This window comes from Arachis ipaensis, chromosome B10, assembly GCF_000816755.2.
Source record: "Arachis ipaensis cultivar K30076 chromosome B10, Araip1.1, whole genome shotgun sequence".
Classification (NCBI taxonomy): domain Eukaryota; kingdom Viridiplantae; phylum Streptophyta; class Magnoliopsida; order Fabales; family Fabaceae; genus Arachis; species Arachis ipaensis.
Window position 1 is genome coordinate 131,731,341 of NC_029794.2, and position 6,188 is coordinate 131,737,528.

Here is a 6,188-nt window from a genome sequence, read left to right on the forward strand (position 1 = left end):
TACTTGTTCCTGTCCTTTTGTTTGAAAGAAATGCAAATTAAAGTGTTTGATTATATGCATACTTCTGTTCCTACACTTCTGTTCAATGAAATGGAAATGGACAGGATTTGAATTACTCTTAAGTCTGTAACAGAGGACAAAATATAACAAAAAAGCTGACAAAACTCAATTCAATAAAGTCATAATTCATATTGGTAATGCTTCATTCAAAAAAGGCATTATAGAGCCAAAACATCAAGTATATCAAAGTTGTTAACATATTGACCTCATAAGTTTCAAATACTAAAATTTCCAACACTAGGACAACGTTTAAGAAAGCATACATGGTAAAAAACTTCAGCAAAATAGATACACAAAACAGCATGTGTCCCTAAACATCATCCTAATCTTTATTTTTTGTGTCTGGGTGCCTTGAATCCAGGGTTGGGCACAAACTTCATGAAGTTTGCAAGCCTTGTAGCAGTCCCCTCTGTTGCACCTTGCATAGGATTAGGTGGGGGATTCCTTGCTCTCTGATTGCTTCCTGGTGGGATAGCAGCATGTGTGGTGGTTGCTGGTGGATTGCTACTCCCTGAAACTAGTTTTTTATGATACTTGGCAAATTTTCTTCTTAGAGGGAGCTTTGGTGACCTAACCAGTGAGGGTAAAACCTATCAGCGAAAACATATAAGATAGTTAGTGAACTAGGTAAGGATGTAAATATAATAAATTAAAAGTCATATAAGTTTGTGAACCTGTTGAGAGTCATCAGTTGCTTTCAAGGGTGGTTCATTTTGATCAACATTGATTTCAGTTGGGGCTTCTGGGACAGGGACAGTAGAGTTGGCCTGACCTTCACTACCATTAGCAGCCTCTGCAGTTGCAGCAGCGTCTTCATCAGCAGCTCTCTTTGGACAGTTCCTTTTGGTGTGTCCTGCTTCGCCACAATAACGACATCGACCTTTTTTATAAATTCTTTTCATTTTGGTCTTCAACTTCTTACTCCCACTTGGCTCCTCATCTGCATCCTTTCTTCTTTTATTCTTAAGTGGTCCTGGCTTGTTTCTAAATTTTGGTGCTTGTGATCTGTTGTATGGTGACTTTTCCTATAGTGCTTGACCTGGAATTGGATTGATATGGAAGCCATATGTGTTATTATATGCTTCCATGGTCAACCACTGATGACAAAACTCCTCCGGTCTCTTACCAACCATTGCCAGTGCAGCACACGCGTGCACACATGGCATCCCTAAACGGCATTCACACAACAACAAAGACAACAACAGTAAGCCAACAACAAAGGCTGATAATAATAATAAGACTAAAACAATGAATTTAAAAAATATTACCACTCAGTTGCCAGAAATCACATGTGTAGAGCCTCTTTCCCAAGTCCACAACCATGTTGGTTGGCCAGTCATGTACTTCAAACTTCTCATAGTCTGCGTCACCAGACCACATCGGGACCCAACTTTTTTATTCCTTCTGTATCTTTTCTAACCTGCTGCGCTGTATAGGAGGTAGAATTCCATTGTTTGAATTAAGCTTCACCTTGTTCCTAGCTATCGACCTCATTGCATACATCCTGACTTCTTCCAAGAGTGTGATAATAGGCTTAGCTCTAGCATCTTTGATCCTGGAGTTGAAGATTTCATAGGCATTGTTGCAGATATTGTCTATTTTAGGTGCATTACTGAAGAATGTCCGGCTCTAAGAGTCTCTAGGCCACTTATTCAAATACTCTCAGGCTTCCTTATTAACCCTCTCAATCTTTTTGATGATTTCAAGGAATCCATCTTGGCTAGTACACCTTGCACAATCCCATAGCAGCCCTCTAAGTTGGAGATCCTTCCATTACTTATTGAAGTTCTTCCACAAATGCCAAACACAGAATCTGTGATGGACATCTGGAAAAACCTCCTTAACTGCATTTATAAGGCTCTGTTTCAGGTAAACAAAAGGGTGTCAGATACTTGTTTTTGAGCACCAAGTTAGTCCCTACACTTATATAAGTGACATTAAACTAGTCCCTACACTTATGTAAGTGACATTAGACTAGCCCCTGTTACATACAAACAGAACATTATGCAGCATGTTATCAGCCAGGAATCATTCAGCATGTATAAACAGCAGCCCAATTTATAAACAACATGTTAAAGCACACCCAATAGCTAACAACTAATAAGTAATAATAGATTCACACTTAATAAGTAACAATAGATTAACAAATAGGTAACAACTAATAAGTAACAATAGATTAACAACCAATAAAGACAACAAATATTGCATGCCTTCTGCATATCTGAGATAAAACACAGCTTGTTCTTCTTATAATCCTCCAAGTCTTGATGAAGTAATTCTAAAAACCATCTCCAGTTCTCAATGTTCTCAACAGGGACAATTGCATAGGCAATCACATATATATGGTTGTTTGCATCTTGGCCAATAGTAGACAGGATCTAACCACCATGCCGAGTCTTCAGAAAAGCTCCATCCAAGCCTATGAGGGGTCTGCAACCTGCCAGAAATCCTTTTTTACATACCTCCAAATAAACATACATCTTCTCAAATATTGGATCATCATCAGGGTTGGACTGAAGTATAACACCAACTGTGACAGTGGAGTCTGGATTACTCTTCAGCAGTGTCAGCCCATAATCCATCACCATGCCATATTGGGCAGCAGCATTGCCGTACACAATAGATCTAGCATATCCTAAGGCCCTAGTCAGTGAAGACTTGTTTAGATTCAAATCGCATTTTGTCTTAAAATATTGTGCAGCCTCGGAGTGTCTCAGATTCGAATATTTTCTTAGCTTCTTCACCAATTTGCAGGCTAGCCACTTCCTATTAGCTAGTCTGTTTTTGGTCTCTCTTGCACAGGTGTGGTCATCCATAAACGTCTTGATCTGCCAGCAATTGTTCTCAGTATTATTAGAAGCATACACAAGCCAGCCACAACTCTCATCCTTACACACAGCTCTCATCCTCACGTTATCGTTCTTCTTAAACCAAATCCTTCTACCCTCTTGTATACAATATTCACGAACAGCCTCTTTGAACTCCATCTTTGTAGTGAATGTCATTTCAACCTCAAGCTTAAGCTCTCTAAACCTCCCTCCTTCTCTGAACGCAGGGAAGACGTCATCTGAATCAACTTCCTCCAACTCATCCTCAGAGTTCGGAGGAGTCTTTATTTCTTCCGAGTGCCATGAGTCTCCACCATCATAATCATTATAAGCCTCATCCTGCACATCATGATAAGGAGCAACTGATTCTCCAAACTTAGGAATCGGTCCAAAAATAATTTCATCATCCTCAGAATCTGAGTCTGCACAAACAGAACCATCATCTTCAACCATAACAACCTTCTTTACTTTTGTAAGTTTCTTGTCTGTCCTACTTCTCAGTTTCACATTAGTCTTTGCTGCTGATCTATACAGAGGCAACTCTTCTTCACTGGACACCTCATCACCACCAGGCCTATATGGTTCATCCTCTGCACTATCATCACTGTCATGGCTGTCTGAGAATTCTTCTGAACTAGTCAAAGCAACATAGGTTGTTTTGGCCTGTTTTTCCTTACGAATTGTTCTTGCAATATTTCCAGTAGCAGCAGCTCTTGTCAGTGGTCTCCTTCCACATGTTGCTGCTATTTTTACATTCTTACAGCTTCTCTTTGGTTTAGCCTTGGTTTTTTTCCTTTGGACCAAGGTTTAGGAATTGCAGTGGGTTGGACCATTTTTTTGTGAGATTTTGGGCTTGGTTTTACTGGGTTGGGCCATTGTTTTTGGTGGTGGATTGGGCTTAGCTCCAAGACTTGCAGTGGGTTAGGGAAAATTTTTTTTGGTATGTTTCGGTTACCAGCAGAAACTGAAGCAGGTGGCTCCTTTGGTTTTGATGTATCAGTTGGCTTTTTTGGCTCAGAAGTTGGAGTGCATGGTGTTGTGGTGGGAATTGGTTCTGTTATGGCATTGGTGGTGGGTTTTGGGGTGGGAAAAATGGTTGGTATCAGCATCAGCTCCTTGCCTTTAGATGCCACTGGTTCTGATACTCCATGTTCGTAGTACACATGTATAACCCCCTTGTTCTGCTGAGCCAGGTAACACATCTCCATGAGCTCCTTATCATCTGTTATTGCTCTTAAACCAGTTTGCAAAGGCCTATTAGGCACCAGCCACCAAGTTTGGCTAACCTTGTCATACCCAATTTTCTTGTGATAGTCTCGGACGAAAATACATCAAGTGTGTCTGTATCAATGCCCGGCAACTCACAAATCTCTCCACCGTTGTAAGACATACTTCTATCAGCCTCTGTGATAAACGACCCTCCATGGTGAAATATGATGGTAATCAACGGATCACCCATCTGCCATTTAAAAAAAAAAAGTTCATTGATCACAGTCATTGTCCTGAAACACATTAACAATTTGAAAACTCCACAACTAACTGCAGTAAACCCTAACACATAAAGAACAAATTTCTATATCATCAAAACACCAGAAACACTCTCAGTCTATAATTTTGTTGGCCAAATCACTAACAATCCTAGTTCTCATCAAACCCTAGCACAGAGCACAAAACAGAGGCGTTTATACCCACAGATTACAATCGAAAAAAACAGCCTGAACTTTTGTGAATATTAAATTAACAACAATATAAAAAAACAGAGAAACCACATATTTTTTTCATTTTTGGCTTACCTGTTTCAGAGAAACTAGCCTTCCCAACTCTGTGTATGAAGGAGATGACAACAGCGATGCTCCAGAACCTGAGTTTTCGACTGAAATCGGTGTGGTTAATGCAATCGCATATGCGCCATTGGTCACCGTATCGGAGAAGAAGAAACCTCACTTTGTGTTGTGTTTGTTTTGTGTTTTGAGAGGAGGGAGACAATATGTTAGTGTAACGTTGAGGAGGGAGGGAGGTTTTCAGCGTGAAACGACGTCGTTTCATATCATTTTGGCGCCACAGTCAAAACGGTGTCGTTTCTATAACGCCCACGTGTCACGAAGGCTGCCAGCTTAGCTTTCCGGTAGCGTCAGGTGGCCAGAAATTACCGGAAGGACAAGTTTGAGTCCCGGAGTGCAAATTCAGGGACTACTATGAGGCTCGAGTGCAAATTCAGGGACTACATTGAGGCTTATCTTAACTCTTATTACTATACAAATTGTTGAAAACTGCTTCAAGTAAGTTCAAATTCGACACAACATCTTACTAGGTACATTTAAATATATCATTATTTTATATTATATTTTGGTGTTTTCATTCGAATAATTTTTTTGTAACTTTTTCTTATAATTTTTTGCAAACAGTGAAAACAACAAATTTTGAATTAATTAGGTTTATTCATGTTTAGTCGGCCTGGGATATAATTGATTGTTCATAATAGGGGTACACATAGGATGGTGAAACCAAGTTTGTCCTAACACACGACCCTAAATATACACCGGATCTATTTTTTAGACCCTAACCCGGCTCTAGACCCGATGAAACCTAAACATTTTCGGGTCACAATTATACCGGATCCGATTTATACCGGATCCAAATCAGATGAAAACCGAACATTTAAAACTTTAACAATAATTTATAAAGAAACTTATTTATGATACACTTATTTATAAAGAAGAAACTTGTTACCGAAAAGTTGATATCCATATTTGAACTTAAATTTGTTTATAAATTCTAATTCAACAAGTGTGATTAAAAATAAAACAATAAGCTTATAATTAATATAATATAATATTAGAATTAATTTAAAACATATATACTTTTTTTAATTCTCTTAGGGTGCACATGGATCGGATAAAACTGGATTCGTCTTGGCCAGATCCGGCCTTAAATAATGACCGGGTCTATTTTTTAGACCCGTACCTGATCCTAGACCCGATGAAATCACACCAAACTAACCCTAAAATATTCGAGTCTGGACCAAATCTTCGGACCGGACTGAACCATGTACACCTTTAGTTCACAATCTCCGTTGCCTACCTAGCAGAATTTTGATAGTTTATATTATCAATGCAAGAAAATTAGAATATTTTTATCAAGATGAATGAAAAATTACAGCAATATCACTAAATGTAAATTACTGAACGAATGAAAAAGTACTTCGCCACATAAACGTGGGGGCATATGCAGAGACGCAAATATTGTTGGTTGAAACAAAGAAAGATAAATATCATATAGTATATCGTCATATATATATAA